The sequence below is a fragment of the Amblyomma mixtum genome, chromosome 3, assembly GCF_055824585.1.
Source record: "Amblyomma mixtum isolate Tamu chromosome 3, ASM5582458v1, whole genome shotgun sequence".
In the NCBI taxonomy this organism is placed as follows: Eukaryota; Metazoa; Arthropoda; class Arachnida; order Ixodida; family Ixodidae; genus Amblyomma; species Amblyomma mixtum.
The window spans coordinates 355,203,005-355,228,283 of record NC_143014.1 but is presented as its reverse complement, the minus strand read 5'-3'; positions in this window follow the sequence as shown (position 1 = coordinate 355,228,283).

Here is a 25,279-nt window from a genome sequence, read left to right as displayed (position 1 = left end):
TAATTAATTAGTTCAGTTTAATTAGCTAACTTTTTAATTATTAACTTGAGGAAGAAAGTGTCGATCCAAAAGTTTTAAACCACCTCGAAAAACCGCTGGTAGTGCAGTTTCCGTCAAGTTACGATTTACGTAGCTTCATTTATTGGCCTTAAAAGAAAGTTGTCACGTGACCAGCTGCTCGCTCACTTCTCTGTCCCAATGTGCACCCAAAGTCTCATCGAGGAGAGGACTTAAGAAATAAATGGATTTTGTTGTTTAAGGCGCGTCTTGGGACGTTGAAGTGGCACAGTTGTCGTGAGAACGCTTTTTCTTATTGTGCGGGTTATGGTTAAAGGCCGGTAAAAAAATTACTTTACGTAAATACTACTTCGCTGCAAATGTCTCAGTAAGCTGTTTCTCAAAGCGATCTACAACTTTTCCATTGACACTTTGTTCATCAAGTCAATAATTAAAAAGTTTGTTAATTAAGCTTAACTGATTAGTCAGCCTTGAAGAACGAAAAAAATACTGCAGACTAGGTCCCGCGACTCTAAACAACCCTCATTTGGTTTGAGACGGCTAGGACACCCCGTGTTTTTTAAAGCTTGGTTACATTTAGCTGGGACACCTGGTATATAAGAGAAGCCAACAGCCACAGAAACGCTATCGCTTAAAGCTAATTGAATAGAAAAGCAGAAGAAAAAACAACCATATGCCGCCGGTGGGATCCGAACCCACGACCTCCGAATTACGCGTCCGGTGCTCTACCTCTGAGCTACGGCGACGGCTGTCAAATCTTCTGCTTTCGGTGCTATTTACGTTTACAAATAACCTAACCTTCAGAGTGTTCATCAGCGCTACCCACGTTCGTAAGCGGCGGACGTAGAACGTCTTGAGTTACCGCTGGTGTGACGTATAACGTCACCGAACGGCGAAGGTGGAAGCTGTGTGAGAACGCTCTGATGCTTCCTATGGCGTCAAGGCTGCCAGAACCGAGGCCCTCGCTAATCAGTTAAGCAAACAATTGAAGGGGATGAGGGGCTCGTTATAAATATGAGAGAAGGCAACAGCCACAGAATCCAACGGACAAAGGGGATTTCTTTAAAATTTATTTATTCTTTTGTTATGTTGATCAGTTTCGAATATAACTGAATATGTTATTGCTTAAAGCTAATTGAATAGAAAAGCAGAAGAAAAAAACCACATGCCGCCGGTGGGATTCGAACCCACGACCTCCGAATTACGCGTCCAGTGCTCTACCTCTGAGCTACGACGACGGCTGTCCGATCTTCTGCTTTCGGTGGTATTTACGTTTACAAATAACCTAACCTAGCTGATGAACACTCTGAAGGTTAGGTTATTTGTAAACGTAAATACCCCCGAAAGCAGAAGATCTGACAGCCGTCACTGTAGCTCAGAGGTAGAGCACCGGACGAGTAATTCGGAGGTCGTGGGTTCGGATCCTACCGGCGGCATGTGGTTGTTTTTTCTTCTGCTTTTAAGCGATAACATATTCAGTTATATTCTAAACTGATTAACACTACAAATAAATAAATAAATTGAAAAAAAAATCGCCTGTGTCTGTTGGCTTGTGTGGCTGTTGTCTTCTCTCATATTTATAACGAGCCCCGCATTCCCCTTCCCTTGTTTGCTTATATATATATATATATGCAAACAATATATATATTGCCTTCACACACATATATATATATATATATATATATATATAGGAGTTTGGATTGGAGAGAGAGAGAGAGAGAGAAGAGAGATTAATTTGAAAAATAATGAAGCATAAAGAAGAAAATACTGAAAGCTTTAGCAGGGCAGTCGATGAGATTCCAGCAAGAAATTCTGAACAGCGTCACCAAGAGACCTGTGGCTGAACCCAAGCGTGGTGGCGCCAAATGATAGCAAGTGTGGGCTGCTCAAACTAAGGCCAAGTTGCTTTAAGGGCAACTCCAGCAGTCTTCTTCTCAAAGATGTGAAACGACAACAATGGAGCCAAAAATGATCGATAGATTCAGGGTCACGGCAAAATGCACACAGGGGATATAACGCTAAACCAGATCTGTGCAGACAGAAATTTAGAGGGGGGATACGGCAGCGCAACCTCGTCAGAGATACTTCTAGCTGCCGAGATTGACAAATTTTCCTGCTCCAGGGATATTTCAGATGCGGATATTCCGCTGATGTTAAAAGGGCAGCACAAACCGTTGGCCCAATATTGGGAGCCTGTTGGCTATGTGTGGCCCTATACAGGACCAATGTTGCCTTCATTGTCCCCATGTTGGCACTGCCACAATGTGCCATTTCCAACATTGGCCCTACTTGTCCGATGTTTTCCCCATATTGGCAATGCCGCTTAGTTACACCTCCAACGATGGCCCTACTTGTCCGATGTTTTCCCCATATTGGCAATGCCACTTAGTTACACCTCCAACGATGGCCCTAAATTTCCGCTGTCGTCCCCATATTGGCAGTGCCGCCTCATTACACCCGCAACGATGGCCCTACTTGTCCGCTGTTTTCCCTGTATTGGCAGTGCCGCTCCGCGGCACACCAAAGGATGTCCCTGGGAATATATGTGGTTATTTCTCTCAGTCCGTTTTTTTTTCAATATTCGGACTTGTTTATTTATTTATTTTTTAACACCAACAACAGCGCTAGCGTCGAACTCTGACGCGAAATTACAATAAAAAGTGCGATGTAATTGATTGCGCGAAAGTGAGCAGAGGTCAGATTCATTCACGAAGGTAACGAATTTTGAAAAGCGGCGTCTTTTGTAATTATGGTATGCAAAGAAAAAAAGAAAGAGAGAAACAGGTGCCACAATCAAGAAAATGAAATTTAGATTCGAGGAATGGTATAATAATGCACTAATTAACGTACTGCCTCGCATATCTCTCGCATACCTCGCATACCACAGCCCCCGATTGTGGGTTGCCGGTTCAAATTCGTGTCTCAAGATATAGGCTCAACTTAACTAATAAGTTTATGCTGCACGAAACGCTGAATCGTATTACACAATCTGGAACACAATGCCTCACCCACAGGATGCTCACCCTAGAAAAAAAAATAAATCGCTTTTTCCGCTAGGTCACAAATTATTGCGTGGCGCATTTTGAGAGATAAACGATGTGAGTAAAACGGGATTTTGGTTTTATCGCAAATGAACAGTTGACGTGAACAACTTGCTGCGCATTTACTGGTTTGGTTTGGTTTATGTGGTTTAACGTCCCAAAGCAACTAAGGCTATGAGAGACGCCGTAGTGGAGGGCTCCGGAAATTTCGACCACCTGGGGTTCTTTAACGTGCACTGATATCGCACAGTACACGGGCCTCTAGAATTTCTCCTCCAAAGAAATTCTAGCCGCCGCGGCCGGGATCGAACCCGCGTCTTTCGGGACAGCAGCCGAGCACCATAACCGCTGAGCCACCGCGGCGGCCGCGCATTTACTGCGTGAAGAAGCAGCAGACGGAAAAGAAAATGTAGATGTATGTTAAATTTAAAAAAAAATAATAAGCGAACAAACGGCTCTGCTTCCTGAAGCCGCGAAGCTAAGGTGGCTAGGTTTTTTTGATGTCGCAAATTGTTTTGTTATCCTGCTGTGCTTTTTGGGTATTCTAAACGACGGCTCTAGCATACGTTTTTGCTTTAAATTATCACGTTTATCAAATTAAAGATCGGAACTTTTTCCCGGTCGCATTTCCACTAGTTTTTTTTTGCCTTTTCTTTGCGCGTATCCTTAATACCAATGAGCCATAACAGGTGCATTGCTGAGTAGCGCGCCGCGTCATTTCGAGCTAGCGCAGACACGCACGGGTGGGCCGCATGACTATGGCTTAGACCGACCTGCCTACACTGGTGTGTATAAAATGTAGGGTATTCGTCGCTCTAGAAGCGAATCAATGGATTATATTGATGAATGGTGTTGCTTGGACGTATGTCATCCTACTTTGTCCGCCACAAGTATCATATATGAAACACTCAAAGAACACGCATTGTCCCCGCTAATTTTATTGATTGTTTTATATTTCCGGTATTTTCATAGTAACACATTTATCTCAGCTTCAACCAAAGAGGCACACGACCGCAGAGATTACGCTAATGTTTGGAGCCGTTTTGACGAAATTCATGCCCAAGCACCACGTTTCCACTTCCAACATCTCCGCATTGTCGTTCCCTTGCCGCTTTTCACGTGCTCAACGCCTATGGCGCACCCTCCGGACATTCCGGAATTCTTTCACTCATTTCACCCCCCCCCCCCTCTCCACCCCCTTTTTGAAGTCCCATACAGCCGCCTTTTGCCGGGCCGAGCCTCTTTGTTGGAAGAGCGCTGGCCCTCACCATGCTAGGAGTTATTTTTTTCTTTGTGATTTTAGGTACACTGACCTTCTCTAACCTGTTTTCCCCTCGCGCCCAACTAACCGCAACGCCGCTCATCCACCCCCCCCTAGATTTTCTTCTACCCCTTTTCCAGCTGCCGTTTCTCTTGCTGCAGCAAATTCTCCGAAAAATATAAGAAACCTGTCCCATCGTCGTCTCCTCCTTTCCCGAACACTCGCCCAACGAGTATCGCCTGTAGCTAGCAAGGCGGCATCAGAAAGACCGTTACCACTGACCTGATATTTAGGAGGAGGGAAATCTGAGATAGTTTTTTGTTATCTATTAGGAAAACGGCTCGAATAAGATTGGTTTGGTTTATTGGGGTTTAACGTCCCAAAGCAACTCAGGCAATGAGGGACGCCGTTGTGAGGGGCTTCGGAAATTTCGACCCTCTGGGGCTCTTTAACGTGCACTGACATCGCAAGCACACGGGCGTCTAGAATTTCGGCTTCATCGAAATCCGGCTGCCGCGGCCGGGGTCGAACCCGCGTCTTTCGGCTCATTAGCCGAGCGCCGTAACCACTGAGCCACTGCGGCGGGGCATGTCGAATAAGAAATAAACAGTACCAATAAGACAATACGAGCGATGATCTCCTATCAATCGTTCCCTGTGCCAGTCGCGGTCCTTTTATGCACTCGAACTTTCTTATCTCGCCCTCACACCTGTGTGGATAACCTAGCTGTTAACACTTCAAAGTTTTCAAGGAGCTGTTTCAGAACCAGCTGAAGTGGGGACGTTCTCTTTTCTAGGTGCTGGCTGAGGTCCGACACCTCTGGGTAACGCCAAGTAGAGCCTAACTTCCGAAATCCGCGGGTTCGGCCTCATTGCCGTATTTGCTGACAACGTAAAATAATCCATTGGTTCTTTCCCTGCTTTACAAACTGTACAATTCAGCACCGTTATATACAGCTGCCGTACAGAAAATGATTGTAAACTTCAGTCCATGAAACTGCTTCAAAAAGCTCGGCAACCTTCTTTGCTTAGTGTTTCGACTGATGATTGGCTTACCTAGGGTGCTGCAGCAGCCGCAGAAGCTTGCGCTGACTGCAGCCTCAGCTCCTGGCCGAGCGGGTCCCGGGATGTCACACCGAGGACTGGCGCTATTGCGCCTGACACCCGGCCACGACCTCGGCCTCGGCCTATGGTTCGGTTTCTTTTTTTTTGCCAACTTGGTATATTTTATTGTCATAAAATGTGTCCACAAACAACACGTTTTGGGATGAGGGATGGGGTGAATATAAACAAGTGTGCACGTGTGATGGTTCCTTCAAACACCAGAGGGAGAGGGGGGGGGGAAGAGGGGCGACTACGTCATCCTTGTGCGCCGCCGGCTAGAAGAAAAAATAGGCGCGAGTCACTATCACGAATGGCACCGTCCACAGCACACGCACAAATCTGACAAGGAACGGTTGACGCAGACCACACTGTGGTGAAGGCACCGCTTCAGTCTCGGCCGTTCCGGCTCAAGTTGCCATTTCTGGGGTACTTCTCTAGTAGCTTGTTCGAGAAGCATTTCGGACACTTTTCCATATCCATCAAATGTATGACGGCAGGGTGTGCTGCACAAGACTTCTGCACACGGCTCATGACTGTTGTTCCGCATGTCTGGCAAGTCACGTATGCAATGGGCCGGTTGCATACGCAGCTCTCTTCAGCTCCGCGAGTGGTCTTAACAGCTTCGATCCTTGGGCCTCGGACCTAAGAGAAAAGACGATGATGATGATGATGTCCTTAGGCTTAATGGCACATGCCCACGGCCGGTGATTGGCCAGGGTGCATAGCGGATACAAACGCACTCATGTACAGGGAATGGACTCTTTTTAAAGTTTTGGGACGCAAAGCTAGAATATGTACCAAACAAAAAATACGAAGAAGGAAAAGTTGTGAATTCACATTCTAACAGAGGAATCTACCAGATGAAATTATACAATCGTGAATATAATCGCACACTGGTTTTTGAGGGCATATCCCTTGGCGCTTGCCTCGAAGGATAGGAGAATCGGAATAGATAGAGGAAGCCCGAGCCGAGCGAGAGGAATCTCCAAGTAAATTCTACGGAGAGCAGCGAGCCGCCAGCAGGAGAGGAAAAAATGTTCTTTAGACTCAATTTCGCCATAAGACTCACAAAGGTCGGCTATGGAAAACCCCGATCGGCATAAATCAAGATTCAGCTGCGGTATCCTGCAGCGCAAAAGGGTTATGGACACCTCACATTGCCAGGCTCATGGCTCAAGGAGTGGAGACGCTGGAATCGTTGAAAGCGAGCTAGAGTCAAGTAAACGGTATTTGGGACGAAATGGACAATAGGTTCATCAAGGGCAGACATTGCTAAAAAATCGTTCCTCTCATTAGAATCAATGCCACAGACCAGGGACACAGTGAAAGCGTACATCTTTAACATGTGTAGGAATAAAAGATTGAAGGGAACGGCTCATAGGATTATACCTGGAGTTTTCTAGCGCTGTCAAAACAGAAAGGTTGTCTGAGAGTATAATAACCCGAGTGATACTGCAAGGAATCCTTATTAAGGCCAACTCAATGGCTAGAAACTCGGGTAGAAAAATAGGGGTATAGTCAGGGGCCCGAAATGAGTAGCTCCAATCAAGAGGTGTTGAGTAAATGCCAATAGCTGCCTTTTCATTTTGCTGGGGGAGGCATTGTATAAACGGCAATATGGTTAGGAGAATTGTCTAGGTACTCCTCTATGAGATCATTTAACATATTGTCGTGCAGGTTCTTAGCATTCCTTGGGAGGGTGTTGTCAAAGAAGACTGGCGTATCAGCCCGACTGTGGTTGACTAGTACTAAAGATCTCATTGATACAGAAATATTTGAGAGCAAGGAATTAGTGAACACCACCTGAGCGAGCTTATACCAAGGCCAGGTAGTACCAAAGAAGAGAGCTGGGTTCGTTGTAAATATAGGGTTAGCCAATCCAGGAACAGGCTCCAAATACCTTAAAAATGTCCGCAAAGTGAGAAGCTCAAACCGGGCATTGAGATCAGGTATCCGCGCCTCCAAGTGCAACACAGCATTGGCTACTGATTTAGGCAGACCTATTCAAAGGCGCAGAGCGCGTCGCTCCATAACAAATAGGGGTTCACGCTTGCACTTTGGGCTGCCAGAAAAGAGAACGGAGCCGAATTCAAGTACCGGCCGTACATAGGTATTATAAAGTAGTAGTAGAGTGTCTCGTCGCATACTGAATTTCTTGTTACTGATCCTCAGCAACCGGCCAAGGGTACGTTCACCCTTAAGCGCAATGCTTCTAATGTGTGGCCGCCAGTCTAAATGCGGGTCATATATTATACCCAAGTATTTTGTTGAATGAACTTGCGGGATCAAGATTGAGTGATACGACAGAGAGATGTCAAGAGGGGTTGGCTGTGGGAAAACAAGGACGGCACACTTGTTGACATTTAAAGTTAACTTTAGGCTGTCTAGCCAAACTTCCAAAGCATTTAAATACTCTTGCAGTAATTGCTACAGGATATGAATGTCTTTGGCAGAAGCAAAAAAAAGCAATATCATCCGCATACACATAAACTTTGACGCATACACATAAACTTTGAATAGGGATATCACACATTAGTATCTTAAACTATAACGGTGAAATAACGGAGCATTGTGGGACACCTCTAGACTGCGCCTATGTTGTAGAAGTTAACGTACCCTTAGAACTAAAGAACGCCGGACTGAGAAATATGAGAAGAGGGCAGCACATTGGTACGTTCCATGAATCCATAGAAAGACTTCCGGTTGACTCGGTTAGACAAATAGGTATTCAGGCTGGCATTGTAATCATCCTTAGCCCTAGATATTGTTCTTTTAAACGAGGCTCCAACGAATTTGTAATTTATCCAGTTCTTTGGGCACTGGTTATGCGCTAGACTCTTCCATGCAGCTTTCCTTTGACGATAGGCTTTTTCGCAGTCGTCAATCCACCAGCTCGAAGGGGCCTCATTTTTAATGCTTGACCGGACTGTAAAGACTGCTCGCCAAGGGGCGTCTAAAAGGGAATTTAATACTTGAGGACCCTCGTCAGATTTATCGGAGGGAGCAACAGACGAGAGGGCCTCACCTAGAAGGATCATGAACAGCGTAGTATTTATAAATTTTTGTGCCGAACCAGTCGCCCTGACTGGACTGCACGCAATATTGAAAGTAATGGGGTAGTGGTCACTTGACGAACCGCAGTCAACTGTACACCACGAAGATACCGCTATACCATTAACAGCTAACGTTAAATCAATAGCTGATCGAGAATTTGCCCTCGTGTAAGTTATCGCGCGACTATTGTAACAGCACACATCGTTTGCTGACATCCGAGACCAAAGTAATTGCCCACTAAAGTCTGATCTGAAACCCCAAATTACATGATGTGAATTGAAGTCCCCAGCTAGAACTACTCTTCTCTTGTTGCGCAGTAACGCATCGAGCCCATCCGTACTACGGACTCCTGCGGGAAGTAGATATTTGCCACCGTAACAGGGGCGCACTGCGGAATAATGATTTTAACGGCAAGTATCTCACAACACCGGGCCCGACACCGTTCGCCGCACCATGTTTACGGCCATCCTCCTGTTCCAGGTTGGTTACTTAAACCCTTGTAAAGAATACCGAAGTAGCAACCGCTGCCTTGTCGCGGTGTCGTGCCCCAATTTTTGTCGACTGGCGTGGAGTTATGCGTCTTAGTTGTGACATGCTGGCGCTTGTAATGCTGTCGCGATTAGTGCTTTTGCTCTCAGGTGATGTAGAACTTAACCCAGGCCCTCCCGAAAAAGGTTTGGTTTGGTTTGGTTTATGGGGTTTAACGTCCCAAAGCGACTAAGGCTATGAGAGACGCCGTAGTGGAGGGCTCCGGAAATTACGACCACCTGGGGTTCTTTAACGTGCACTGACATCGCACAGTACACGGGCCTCGAATTTCTCCTCCAAAGAAATTCAACCGCCACGGCCGGGATCGAACCCGCGTCTTTCGGGACAGCAGCCGAGCACCATAGCCACTGAGCCACCGCGGCGGCCACTCCCAAGACGGATGATAAAGCTATCCTGGACGCTCTGCAGCGCCTTGAGGAACAACACGCAGCCTTCAGTACTGAGCTGAAACAGCTACGTACTACCCAAATCGCCCATGAAAAGTTAATATCCTCACTAACAAACCGCGTGCTTGCACTGGAAACATCTCAACAGAACTTGAGCACACACACCAACCTGAACGAAACAGGCGAACTTAAACAAGAAAATTAGTCTTAAAGGCCGCAGGTATTGATACCAGTAATCGAATGCGACGAAACAATTTGCTCTTCCTAGGCCTTGAAGACACTGAAAATGAATACTGGGCAGAATCTGACACAAAAGTCTTGTCATTCTGTTCGAATGAACTTGCCATCGAGATAGACCCAACCAGCATCGAGCGCGCCCACCGTTTAGGAAAATTTAATGCTGAAAAAAGAAACGTCCTATCATTGTTAAATTAGCACACTTTAAAACCAATGACACCTTCCTAGCCTGCGGTCCCAAACTGAAAGATACAAGTTACGCCATCAGAGAAGATTTTGCTTTTGCCACACGTCTGCTCGCTCTAAATTGATACAATTTATTCGGCCTAAAAAATGCGCATTCAAGCTTAACGTAGACAAGCTTCATGTAGGGCATACATGCTATGTGTATGGTGTGTATGACCTTGTGTCTGAGAGTGTAATTGAGTCTGCAAACCAGCCAGCTGGTCGTGCTCAAGCCGAGCAGCTCACCGACAAACTATCACAAAGCACCGATTGACACCACGCAAAACATGCTACGCCACTAAATCGCCCCGACCCTTCACGTTGCAAGCATCTCAATATCGTCTTCACTAACATACGGAGCATTTCACCAAAACGAGATAAACTGCACCGCCTTATCGACGACACTGGTGCTGACATTGTCCTACTAACAGAAACGTGGCTACAGAAAGGCGTGAAAGGTACTGAATTCCTCCCTTCAAACGGGAACTACGTTCTTTATCGTCGTGATCGGCGCGTCTTGATCGGCGCGGACGGAGGGGCGGAGGAGTGCTTATCGCCATCCGAAACACCCTATCATCACCACTAATCTTTCACGACACCAAACTAGAACTAACCTGGATATGCGTACACAACTTCGGATTGAAAGAAATATTGGGCGTTTGCTACAGGCCACCAGACAGCGATTCATCCTTCTGTGACTCCCTTCATGACGTATTAACGGCGATTAAAAACACATATTTGAATTCGAACATCTTTCTGTTCGGTTATTTTAACTATCCACATATAAACTGGGCTTCCCTCTCTGTATCTAGCCATTCACCGTCCAAAGAATCGAAACAATTTCTTGACTTAACACTGGACTTCAATCTGCATCAAGCCATCAAACGCCCCACAAGAGGTCCTCACACTCTTGACTTGTTACTGACATCTTGCTCAGACAACATTCACAGTGTAACTCTGCTTCCGGGCCTCAGCGATCACGTTTCTGCACATTTGCACTTCATTACATTCAAATAGGCGACCACCTACGAAAAAATTAATCACCGACTATAAGCGAGGTAACTTCGATTCCATAAATAAGGAACTTTCATTCTTTTTCACCGACTTCCTAGGTTTTTATCTAACCAAAACAGTTCACGAAAACTGGGAAAGTTACATGTCAGCAATGCTGCCACTAAAAAATAGGTACATCCCAACCTTGAAGCACCTTCTTAGTAGGAAAAAACGGCTTTATCGTTCCGCTAAACTAAGCCAAAAACGAGAAGCATGGGAAAGATACCACGCCTGCGCTAGTATTGATTACAAACATCTTTATTTCTTCAATGTTCTCAGAACATGTGGGTGGGCCGCCTAGTCCGATAGTCCACTGGCTGCTGCTGCTGCGCTGGCCCTCTCCACCAGCCAGTGCTGACGGTCAGGATCATTGCTGAGCAGAATAGCCTCCCACTGCTCCTCCGAGGGGTTGGGAATGGGGTCAACTAAGGGATTATATAGGCATGCCCACACCATATGGTAGAGGTTAGCTACCGCACCAAAATGCGGACACTGCGGAGAGCGTAGTGTGGGGTACCACTGGTGTAATTTAGCTGGTGTTGGGTATGTGTTGGTTTGTAGTGTCCTAAGGGTGTTCTCTTCTAACTTGTTGAGGGATTTGTGTGGTGTTGGGTACTGCTTTCTGGCTGTTCTGTATGGCGCAAGATTGTCAGCATACACTGCTAAACCTATTAGGTCGCGGCACCCTTCATGGTCATCAGGGGGAGACGCCCGGTATAGAAGAGCTCGGGCATGCCTGTGGGCGGTTTCGTTTCCTCTTGGTAGTTCCAGGTGACCGGGGAACCAGATGACTAAGACCTGGTTGGGTGGATGCTTAGTCAGCAATGACAACCCTGACTTGTGAATTAATCCATTATTGAAGTTGCGACAGGCGTTCTGGGAATCAGTGAGCACAACGGCGTTGGGGTTAGATGCTACAGCTAATGCAAAATATTTAAATGAGTTGAGTGCTGCGAAAGATAGATTTTTCTCTCTTGACTTGCTATCCATTCTCAGAACAAATCCCACCAAATTCAGGCGTATCCTCTCCCCTAAACATAAATCTAATCGGCTCGATCTTGTAGGACCTGATGGCGAACCGGCTGATACCAATCAATGCGCAAAACTTTTAAATGACTACTTCTCATCTGTGTTCTTGCCCGTCAGCAATTCTACACCCACAGTTTTGCAAACCCATAGTCAAAAAGAAATGCCGAAAATTCAGATTAGCCCCGAAGGAATCTCCAAATAATCAGTTCACTCAAGCTCTCATCATCTGCAGGATGTGACCAAATAAACAGCAAACTACTTAAAAACACTATCATTATCAAGACAGATGCTACACCTAATATTTATTCAATCTTTAGACACCGGAATCATTCCTGACGATTGGAAGATAGCCCATATTGTTCCCATTTTCAAAACAGGCGATTGCGCATGCCCACCTAACTATCGTCCAATATCCCTTACTAGCATATACTCTAAACTTCTAGAGCACATTATATGATCAAGCTTAATGTCCCACCTTGATTCAATCAATTTCTTTGACCTTCATCAGCATGGCTTCAGGAAATCATTTTCATGCGAAACCCAGCTGGCAGAGTTCACCCAAGACATCCTTAAGGCCATAGACGATAACCTCCAAGTAGCTGCAATCTTCTTAGACTTCTCGAAGGCATTTGATCGCGTACCTCACAATCATCTGGTTGCGAAACTTTCGTTCCTGGGAATTCCTGCCAATCTGATATGCTGGCTCGAACATTTTCTAAAAGGACGCTCGCAGTTCACATCCGCCAATAACATCCAGGCACCCTTAACAGATGTAACATCTGGTGTCCCTCAAGGGGCCGGGTTATCACCATTATTCTTCTGAATATACATCAAAGATCTGCCCTCTAATATTCAATGCAAATTGCTGCTCTTTGCGGATGATTGTGTCGTCTATAATGCAATAAGCAGCCCAACCGATAACCTCACTTTGCAACAGGACCTTGACGTTATTGCATCATGGTATGATAAATGGCAGATGCCTTTAAATGTTACTAAGTGCAAATCGTTGTCCTTCACTCACAAACACGCCTTGACGAATCACGCTTACAGCATTTCATCAGTCCCTATAACCGTTGCAAAATCTTATAAATATCTAGGTGTACATCTCACATCAACACTTTCTTGGATCACCCACATTAGAACTATTTGCTCCGACACTTCACGCACACTTGGCTACCTCAGAAGAAATCTGAAATCTGCATCCCCTAACATAAAACAACTCGCGTATGAAACATCTGTGCGGCCAAAATTAGAGTATGCATCATCCATCTCGCACCCATGGCAATCGTATCTCACCATCGAATTGGAATCAATCCAAAATCGTGCAGCTCGGTTCATTACTTCATGTTACTCAAGAGAAGCCAGTGTCACCGCCCTCAAGCAGTCCCTCCGTCTCTCAACACTAGAATCACGTCGCGTCGTTTCCCGCTTATGCTTACTTCATACATTTTGTCATAACACAAGATCACGGCACGCTGTATTAACCGCCCCACTACGAACATCCTCCCGGCTTAGACACGGTAACCCTATGACACGCATCAGTGGCCACACGTCTGCTTACAACAACTCATTTTTTCCCAACGCAATAGCACTTTGGAATTCACTGCCTAACGACATCGCTGCATGCACGGATCACAAAACATTCCGCGAGAAAGTAAAAATTCACCTCATATAGATCTTGATCACTTCTGCGCTCTTAGTAGCGAGTATTGCTTGATATATCTTTGATAAATGATGTACCACCTGCTGGGGAACCCTGATGTGACAACCCCGTTTATGTTTGTTTATATGTTTGTTCTTTTTTTTGTTATGCATGTTCCCATCATCGCCGTTGTACAACAAAATGCCCCCCCCCCCTTATGTAATGCCTTCGGGCCTTTAAGGAAACAATAAATGAAATAAATGAAATGAAATCAGGTCGCATAATTTTGTGAGACACTTTAGCACGATGATACAGTTTCGTTTTGGGCGATTATTTCTAAAAACGGAGATATTTTTAATTGAAAATGGGCGATTAGGATTGAGCCACGACTCCTGTATTAAAATAATGTCTGGACTATGTTTTAGAATAAGCTGCTGTAAATCGGGGAAAGATGATGAGATAGAGCGACGATTCCACTGGAGAACAGATATTCCCGCCATGATTATTACTTTAAAAACGAAGCCGCAACAGCCTCTTTCAACACATCTGTTTTCTTTGGAATTCTAGGCGAACTTTCCTTAGTCTTGCCATGATGATGGTCAGATTTAGAAGGAGAAGAGGAAGCACGACGCTTCTGAGGTGGAGTAGTCATTTCAACATCTGACTGACAAGCGTTGGAGAGGGAGACTTGGTCAGAGTCATTTACACCCACGGGCGTGGAGGCAGAAGGGGTGGTGGGCTGAATATCAGCAGTGGCAGAGGACGGAGGACAGTTAGACGAGGTGAGGTTACCTAAATCCGATGAAGCAGCCTAGATAGTCACCTGTGTGATCCTGGGGTAGTGAGCCTGGGTTAGTCAGCTGTGTGATCAGAGTTGCAAAGGCAGCAGCTAAGCGACTCAGAAGTGAAAATGTCGTGTGCATGATCACCGCCGCAAACGGGACAGCGCGTTGCGGACTTGCAAGATTTGGCACTGTGACCGAACCGCCAGAAATTCTTACACTGTAAAGGAGGGGGCTGCAGTGGGTCCACACGATACACAATAGGCCAAACTTTGATCTCGGACGGACAAGAGGACCCCGCAAATGTTGCAATAACCGACTTCGTTGGTGTGCGAGAGCCTCCAGCCTCTCTGGTGCAGCGGTAAACTGAGAGGATGCCAACACCGGCGTCATGAAAGTCTGCAGGAATTTCCCCTCGTGTAGCGGAAGGATCCACTCCGCGGATAATTCCTTTTACGCAGGCTAGCTCAACGTTACTAGAACCAACTCAGTTTCACAGCTCCCAATAGCGCCCAACGGAGGAGAGTGTCCCAAGCGGCGGTCACGAGAACTAACGGCGCTGCAGTCGAGTCTTGCTCCCTGCCGGGCGCGTCCCGGTACATATGAGGTTTTGGCAACCTGCGTTTGCGCTCTACATGGCTGCAGTAAATAATGCTTCCATTACGGCAGCTTTTGCTTCGAAGCTGCGTGTTATCGGGGAAAACACGTTTCTGTGGTGCGAAATTAGGCTGTTAATATCGTGAAAAAAGTGCAAAAACGCTGCCAGCACGCTCGCGAGCATTGTGTCTTGCTTTGCTCAATGGCTTGTGTTTTTCGAAGTCAGTTTGCGATCCTTTCTGGGAAGTGCACGCTCCCACCTTTTAAACTCGATGGGGTCTTTCGGGGGCCCGAAGAAATGACTGTCCGTGGAGTCATCGTTACGATACCCGCTATTGCATCCCGGTGCAAAGCAGGTCAGCATGAAGAGGCCCGATGTCACAAGATAGCAACAAAAATTCAGGGGACACTGACGATGTGAAGTGCGCGAGGCGAGAGCCTTTCCCCGCAACTTTGGCCGCACGGCCGTTGGCACGCACGAGGCGGCTATGGGGCGACTTGGATTAGGTAGCCATGAGAAATTGGGTCGTGACTAATTAGTTATGACCCATGAATAACTAGTCATGATTGGTTAATTAGGAACTAGTCATGTCTGGCTAGTCATGACAAACCAGTCATGACTAGTCATGACTAAAAGGTCATTAACCAGTCATAGCTACTAATGACTGCTTAATGACCAACTAAACATGACTAACTAATCATGCCTGCTTATTAACTAACCAGTCATGACTAATCAGGGATTAGCCTTGGTTAGTCATGATTAACTAGTCATGACTAACCATGACTAATGGCTAACCAGTAATGACTATTTAATTACTAACTAGTCATGACTAACCATTCATGACTAATTGGGTCATGACTAATGACTAATTAGTCATGACCCAATTAGTCGCTGGTTAGTAAATCCTGACTAGTAAGTCATGATTGGTTATTGACTAACAAGTCATGATTGGTAATGACGGACTAGTCATGACTAACCAGCGATACAAACCAGATTGGTTAATGACGAACTAGTCATGTCTGCTTAATGACTAATTAGTCATGACTAACCAGCGATGACAAACCAGTCATAACTAACCAGTCATTAACCAGTCATGACTGGTTAATGACTAACAAGTCGTGATTACTTAATGACTAATCAGTCATTAGTCATGGTTAGTCACGCCTAGCCATGACTAATGGCTAACCAGTCATGACTAGTCATGACTCCTTAATGACTAGCTAGTCATGACTAACTAATCAAGACTAATTGGGTCATGACTAATTCGTCATGACCCATGACTTACTAGTCATGATTGGTTATTGACTAACTAGTCATGACTAGTTAGTTGATGACTGGTTAATGACTAGCTAGCCCTGACCAACTAGTCATGACTGATTAATGACGACGTGGTCATGTCTGGATAATGACTAGTTAGTCATGACCAACTAGTCATGGTTGATTAATGACAAACTAGTCATGTCAAGCTAATGACTAGCTATAGTCATGACCAACATTACTAGAACTTGGTTCTAGTAACATTGGTCATGAGAAACCAGTCATGACTAACCAGCGATGACAAACCAGTCATGACTAACCAGTCATAACTAGTCATGACTGGTTAATGACTAACTACTCATGGCTGCCTAATGACTAATCAGTCATGACTAATCTGTCATTAGCCATGGCTAACCAGTCATGACTAACCTTGACTAACGACTGACCAGTCATGACTAGTAATTACTGGTTAATGAATAACTAGTCATGACTAACCAATCATGACTGACTAATCATGAGTGATTAATGACTAGCCAATGACTAACCAGTCAAGACTGGTCAGGTAGTCATTAACCAATCATGACTAACTAGCCATGAGTTAATGATTAGTTCAAATGCCAAATGAGTAGGTAATGACTTCAAATGCCAAAGGCCCTGGTTCAATTCTCAGCCTCGACAGTTTTTTAAGTAGTGACGCCGAAACGCGGACACATCTGCCGACACAACTGCTAACGACAGTATGAGGCATTAGAGGCTTTCGCCTTAAAATTAACTGAGAAGCAGACGACACAAAACGGCTGTCGCGAGCGCTGTTGTAAAAAGGGCGCAGCAGGGCCAGCGAGCCGCACCGAGCGGCGACGAGGGAGCAAGACTCGATCGCAGCGCCACTAGTTCGCGCGACCGCCACTTGGGACAGCTCTCCGGTCGGAGCTGTGAAACTGAGTTGGTTCTAGTAACGTTGGTGAGGCCTGCGTCTCGTTGTGTCCGCGTACGCTTCGTGCTATGCCCGTAAACATTTCATGCTTACTCTACTCTCGGTTGCGGGAGAGGCAGGTTTTTTTTTAATTACACCATCTCCTACAGGGACCAGCGCCACAGAATAAGCTTGACACCGTTTTGACTAAAAGAAGTTAGCGGCAGATTTTCAGCCGGCAAACTGGTGAACCAGGTTAGCGGACCTGAGCCCGGGGAAGACATAGCCATGGCGGAAAACCTACAGAGCCTTCGAACCTACATCCAAAGGGGGAAAGACCTGGCCAAATTCCCCACTCGCGGAGCGGCCTCACCAAAATTTGAAGACAGGCCAGAAGACGTACAGGCAGGCCGTGGAACAGCAGCACCAACGGGGTGGACAGCAGGACTCCAGGACAGGACAGCAGGACTCCGGTGAGGAACCACAGAAGAACGCTGTCGGTGACCGTAGAACACGAGCAGCGAACCGAACGAGGGGCGTGCAGCCTGTTCTCAGGAGAGAGAAGACTCGAAAAGTCTCGTGCTGGCTTCGTTTTCTTCCTGTATTCTTTGGAACTTCTTCTTCTTTTACCAGGCCGTTGGTAGTAACATTGGCGGTGGAAATGCGCTTTTTGTCTCTTGAAGGCTTAATAATTACTGTTATTAATACGTCTTATTGGTTTTACATAATTAGCCAGAACTTCCCCCTTCAAGCGATGCATTACATGTGACCGGTGTTATGCTTACTACTATTTATGCTTATAACTACAGTAGGATACAAGTTCATAAAACAGCAGTTGCTAACACTGGGCTGCGGACCGCGGCGTTCTGGAGTACTCCGCTGGCCAATCGCAAAAGTAAACAAAATGAGTTTTTTAATAGGCAGTTTTATCGTGGAAGCCTTCAATGCCTCATCGTTGTAAGCAGGAGTTGTCGACAGAAATGTCACGCTCTTCAATTGGTCGAAATTGTCGTGATATCACAGTGCGCGAATTTCAAACGGGGCCAATTGTTTTTTGCTAGTAACCATGGAACCAATTAAAGGGATCGTATAGTGATGCTCCAAGTAAGTGGGATTGAGTTTATGTAATAAGTCAATTACCCAGTTAACATAATTAACCTTTCTAGTCATGCCAGAAAGATAAATAAAACCGCGTAGGAAATTGGTCGAGTTGGGGAATCGAACCAGGGTTTCCGGAGTGGGAGTCTTGCACGCTAACCGTCGCTAATCGTGGGGCACTGGGTGCTACTTCAAGCTGCATTATGCAGCGTTTTGCTGAGTGTCCCCATTTTCCACTGTAATGTGTGTCGAGAAATAAATTTTCAATTTCAAAAAACCACTGCCATGGCAGCATGATCGTTCGGAATGAATAAAGGTGCGTCTAGTGAATACGGTGTCTTCGTTCACTCCCATCTTCCTCCTTCCCTTTCGGCGAGGTTCAGGTGTTCACCGATATATGTGAGACAGATACATCTCCCTTCCTCAAAAACCAGTTTACCGACGAGAAAGGCGTAGAACCGAACGGGTGATGGCGTTCTGTGGACTCCCTGGCAGCGTTGCAAGACGCTGCCGCGTAAGAGGCGAACCTGAACATCTTAACCACACATCAGTGACACAAGCAGCAACAGCGCGCTTAAGGCTTTCGCCTCGGCGCACTTTAGGTGAACAAAGTGCCCCCCTGAATTATTAGTTTCACGTACGTAGAGCGCTTACGAGTCACCAGTGCGCATGCGCATAACGGGAAGCGTCAGCGTGGGTCTCACGGACGTACGTGAGATTCGGATCTTTGCTTTGCGGTTTTCATGTTGCTTGCGTACGTGGCGTTGGGAAGATCGCGGCGCCCTGCCCGCCCGCTTCAGAGTGAATACAGCTTTGTCGCTAATCCCTCAACGTGGTATCGTGTTGTCAACTGTTGTATTTGCCTTCAGTTGGCCCGTTCTTGCTCTTTCATGAAGTTTAAGGTGAGTACTTGCTTTTGTTTTCCAGATAGAAGCCCGTTTCAGCAGCTCCTAAAACTGACGGAGAAGCGTTTTGTAGTCGTCATAGCAACAGAGGCCGAGGGTATCGCGAGATCACGAGGGGCTCGAAACCCCGCGGGATATCGCGAGACCCTCGGCACAGTCATCGGGAAAAGCAAAACTGTGCGCGTTTCCGCTCCGTGCACACACCTTGTCAACACGAGTGGGACACCAGCGCGCCATCGCTTCTCGAAAAGCGATGATTCAGATATGCTGCGGGACGAGAGGGAACGCAATCCCTCGGATGATAACATGCAGGGCAGTGGACTGAAATCGCTTGACGTTTGCCACAAGCAAGGGGGAAAGTATTTACCGCCTGCACTGTGCGCGACCGCAAGTCTTGCTACAAGCGCACTGTGGCTTGACTTGGCTCGGCTCCAAGCAGCTCGACTAAACAAAATTAGTTTTGCTTATCTGTACTAGACGGCGCGGCATAACATGCTAGCGCATTTTTAGTTCTAGGCAGATCTACACAGTTTGCGTCCCGTACGTGTAGCTAAAACTGTACGAAGCGACATGAGCGTACGCTGCGTAGACCGTTGACGTAGACTGCTGATGTTTACGTACGTGAAGGTTCTACCTTTGCCTCCTCTAGAAAGATGCCTGCCGTGTGCGACAAAAATTTTCTATTTTTGTCGCACTATTTTTGTCGCAATTTTCTAAAATCTATTTTTCCTCCTTTCCACTTGAGGTGATAGCTAGCGCTCCCTGCGGCGGCCGCTTGCACCACATGCGCGCATGCGCACACTGCCGCGCGGTCGCGGCGCGCGCGTTCCGTTTCTGTAGCAGACGACGTCTCTGCGGCAGACGACACCTTCCGCGCGTTTTCGACTGTTTACGCAGACAAAAACATAAGCGCGCAGAGGGGAAGGAAATAAGTCGCAAATAAATTTACTTGGCTCTCTCATAGGTTATTTAAGCACGCTTTGAACGACGTTGGAATCTTTTGTGAAAAGTACGGCGGCGGACTTATTAGCAGAAGAGCTGTTTAACACGTCTGATGACTGCTGCCGCTCGCTGCTCGCACCTGTTTCTGTCTTTTGGTACATCAGAAGCAGTTTTGTGCATTGTGCGTTTTGGAAAGAGTTCGGTATTGTAAAGTGCGATGCTCTATTGTTGCGTCCCACGCTGCACCTCAAGCGAACGAAGGAAGGAGCCCGGAGTCTCACTACACGAGCTAGCATCCGACAGCGCCACGCGGGAGCAATGGATAGGAGTAATAGCACGAAACGACTGGGTGCCAACATCTGATTACGCTGTTGTGTGCAGCCTGTACTTCCAACCATCTGTTTTCCGAGACGACTACAAGCGATGTCTACAGAAGCCAGGTGCAGGGCCTAGTGTATTCATTTCTAGAACGCCGGGCCTGGAGAAGTCCGCCGTTCCGGAGAAACCAGGTGGAGGAGCAGAAAAACGTAAGCGCGAGCTTTCGCCAAGTGTGCCTTGCGTGTTAGATGAGCGTGAGGATGAGCAAGGCAACAATGCGATTTTAGAACACAAGGCAGCCCCTCCAGTTGAACTACCCGGTGAGCTATCGACATCATCAAATGCTGGTGCGCCAACCAACGGGCAATATACAGATGGTAGAAGCAGCGCACTTCACACTGAGCGTGATGTGAATGCACCGAGTGGCGCATCGCATGAACCTCTGCTACATGGCGAAGAAACGGTCACAGCTGTGAGGAACAAGAAACGAAAAACCAAAGCCCGCGCTAAGAGGTCATTTCAAACACAAACAGCACCAACACCCTCTTCGAGTTTTTTTCTTCCAGCGCAAACGGTGGCGACGAAAAGAACACGCCCTGAGAGCGAAAACTGCCAGACTGAGCAGAACAGTGGACGCGTACAAGCAAGAGCTTCTGAAACTGAAGAAAAGCTGCTTGGTCAGTGCATTTTTTGAAGTTGTCGCCGATGCAGAAGACGGTAGTGCCAAAGCAGTGCTACTTCGAGACCAAGTGAAGAATTAAAAAAAGAAGAAACTGCAGGGGTCTGAAACCACAATCAGACAGTGTATCGCTATTCGACACCTATCGGCAAAGACTTAGGAACATATCAGGTCCGAGGGACTCCTCCGACTACCATGTAGAAGCACTCTACAGAAATATATTGGAACAGTCGCTGGAGAAGTTGGGTTTAACAGCCTCGACGCTGCCGCCTGGAAGCAGAACTAGCAATTCTGGACACGCTTCAGTCGAAAGTGTGCGGTCTTGTAGTAGACGAGATGAGGACTGGGGAGAAGCTGATCTATAACAAGCAAAGAGATGCATTTGTAGGAGATGTCGACATGGGCGCCGAAGTTCAAGATATTTGTCCCAGCTCAGAAGACGAGGTCCTAGCGAACTCCCTTTTGAACTTTTTCCTGTGTGGCCTTCACGCAAGGTTTACGATTCCCGTGGGGTATTTTTTTTACCAGAGGCTATACAGGAGAACAACTGGCCGTAATTATACGCCACGAGCTCTAGAAGACGGCCGATGTAGGATTCGACATCGTCCGGCTGGTGACCGACAACCGCAAGGTGAATGTCGCGGCAGTGGATATTCTGTGTGGAGGCATGGCGAACATACAGACATTGCACCCTGCCGATCCCTCTACGGAGCTTTTTATTTGCTTTGACCAAAGTCCCATCATAAAAAAATGCGACGTTACAGTTCCTTGCGAAGGACTTCGGCAAAACAAAACACGTCACATCAAGGTATGTCAGAAGTCTCTACAAAATGCAGAAGACTAGACAGTGAAGCCAGTTAGGTTCTTGACCCGCAAGCACGTGTATCCATCTAACTTAGAAAAAATGAATGTGAGATCAGCGGTTCAGTTGTTTTCAGTTCCTGTATCTGCCGCGCTTAGCTACCTCAAAGATCAGGCCGGCCATACAAGTGATCTGGACTTTGCTTCAGCAGGACCAACAATTGAATTCATGCACATTATACAGAAGTGGTTCACACTAATGGACGTCAGCAATCGCCAACAACACATCCACTGCAATAACGCTGACGCCCGTCAGTGAACGGACGCAGATGACCCAAGATTAGAATGGCTTGAGGTTTATTTCCTTGCTTACGTAGGAGACCTGAGGAACGAAAGCCCGGCTGGAAGCTTTTTAAGCAAGGAGACTTACTACGCTCTTGTCTTTGCGACCACGTCAAATATGAGGTGCATTCGTCACTTACTGACCTTGGAGTTCCGCTTCGTGCTCACACGTACAATGTCGAGGGACCCGATAGAGCCTATGTTTGGCTTCTTGCGCCGAAGTTCTGGTACTAACGACATCCTTGATGTGAAGAGCGGGATATCCGGACTTGAAAAAACGCTAAAGACCGGCATTGTTGCTGCCTTCGACCAGAGTAACGTTCAGAGCTCGACATCATTCGTCGCAAGGCAGCTGCTTCCAACTCAACAGAGACCCACCATGCCTGCCACTGGTAACAAGTTTCTCGACCAGGCAGTGAACGACGTAAAAAATCACTGCAGAACATCGACACCGCGCATAACAGGTCCGGACGAAGCCAGCGTCGCTACGGTTGGAGGTTTCATTGTGAGGGTTGCAAGGGAAAACATGGCTTGCTCGAACTGCGTCGCACTGCTACAGGGTCACAAAGACACCACACCTCTCCTTGGCCTTATTGCCAAACAAGATCGAGGCGGGTTCTACTACCCTAGTCAGGAGCTCGTAAAACTGCTGATTGGTCTTCGAAATCTTGTAGACTACGTGCTTCCGCACAGAAAGCATTTCACAAAGCCTTTGAACGTTTGCGTCGAAAGAAGTGTGGCAGCGCTCATATAACTCAATGTTCTAAGCTGTGGCAACATAGACAGCGACCATCGCAAGGTTCTCCTGGAACTCAATATACAAAAGTTCATGAAGCCGCTGTTCACCAACTATGCAGCCAGCGCTACCGACAGGAATGCGGTTGTCAAGTTTCTTGACCGCAAGCCCATACTCCGCAAAGTGCTTAAATTGTAGGGAAGTTAAGCATACACCAAGCTCAAACGTTTTGCTTTCACTTTATCGTTGAGCCTGCCTGAAGTTTACCACTGTTTGCAGCAAAACTGGTTAGTTTATAGGGGTTTAACGTCCCAAAGCGACTTAGGCTATGAGAGACGCCGCGGTGAAGACCACCGGAAATTTCGACCACCTGGGGTTCTTTAACGTGCGCTGACATTGCACAGTACACGGGCCTCCAGAATTTCGCCTCCACTCCGTGAGACTCAAATCATGCTGCGTAAGCCACATGCAAGGACGAGAGTGTGTGGAAATATTTGCCGCGCGTTTCTTGTTACGTTACTTGTGAACGCTGACTACATGGAGTGCGACAACTGCGGTACGAGCAAAAAACTAAAATTTCATTGGAAGTGGAGAGAACACAACGGATGGGTCGCCGCGCTTTCCGAGCAGCGCCGCCGATGCCGCTACGATGCCGCTACTGGCTGCTACCGCCGGGACACCTCAACACCCCTGTTAGCTTGCCTACATTACGACCAGAATGAGGTGGCACATTACGAGACGGTTTATTAAGCTGGAGTGGTAAGGCTCCGAGCGAATACACACCTCTGGTGGCGTCGCGCGCTGCCGCCGCTGCTGTTTGCATGAGCCAGTGACTGCGGAGCTCGCCGCGCACTACCGGGTGTACGTACGAATGCGCCGACCTCGACGATTTTTGCGAGCGCAGGGGATGTTTCACTACGCTTGGATATAAACGCGATACACGCTGGTTTTAGTAGCGAGGAACGAGCGGACGACGTAATTTCGCCATAGCAGAATCACTGAGCGAAGGCACGAGATAGTCCAACTCCACCAATTGCAGCTGGTCGAAAGTCACTCATGTCGCGGACAACTTCCGAATGTTTCACAAATAAGAGCGAACAGCTTGTGCCGCTACACGAATAACAAACACCACGTCTTTCGGTTGGGCTGCCGCATGCGAACTGCAAAATCTAATTGACTATTTTCATGGCAACGTAAGGGACAAATGGGATATTCTGCCGTCTGCCGAAGTCCACTGCAGGGAGGTTGAGGCTATCCTCGCGGCGAGTCGTTTTCTCCGGTGCAAGTCCAGTGCACGCCACACCTCTGGCCGTGCGTGGCGACGGCTGAGCGGGGGCCGTTCGGACGTCGCCTCGATGGTTCCGCTCCATGAGCGTTTCGTGAAGCTCTAGTTCGTTAGCATCTGCGAGGAGACGTAACTGCGGGCTCGGAGCATACCTCGTCTCCCATGAACATCATCGACCCGGATGCGGATCATGCACGCCTCCGCCTTTCCGCTTGGTCTCTCGTAAACTGCGACGGACCACCTATTCTTCTTGAAAGGCTCGCTGACATGGTCGTCACCGCTGTATCAGCGCATAGGCTCGTCGGTGGCTCATCTTAAGGAAAGTAATATACAGCGCAAAAAAGAGGGACAGCAGAGAAGGCCAGTCCTGTTGTTTGTGTCTTCTCTGCTGTCGCTGTTTTTTGCCCAGTATATTTTTTCTTTAAGATCCGACATGCCTGTTGTCAGCGGTGTGAGGTCGAATAAAATGTTTTAATGATGAACATTCTATTTGCTCTGCTAGCGGGTATTGAAGAGCTAGTATAACATTTCTTAAGGATTACGTTCGGACAGGGGTTAATTCTGTACGGGCAGATGCGTGCTCTGACGGGTACGAGTTCTCGGTACCCAATAAGTATATCTGCGCTTCAGAGCCAGGTGCATAACCGCAGGTAGCGCAGTGCCTTGTCATTTGGTTCGTTTACCAAAAGACAGAGGTGAGAGACTGTGATACAGCTTATTTAGTGCGAAGCGAAGGCTCCGAGCGTACGTCACTTCGCCTATAGCTGCCGCAGTCACTTGCACGCAACGAACAGTAGTGATCACCGCGCTCAGCAGGGCGTGAAGACGCGAATGTTTGTCATTTGTGGGAGTCCGGAGACGTAAGAATGTGCGATCAAAGTTATTTTTGCAGCTTCTCGAAAGTTGCGAATATAGCGCTGCCGGAAAGTGCGCATAGTAAGCAACTTGACAGGCATACTTTGGACATGACTATAGCCAAGAGCCTACACCGACGTCCGCCGTTCCTTTAATGAGAAGCGACTGGG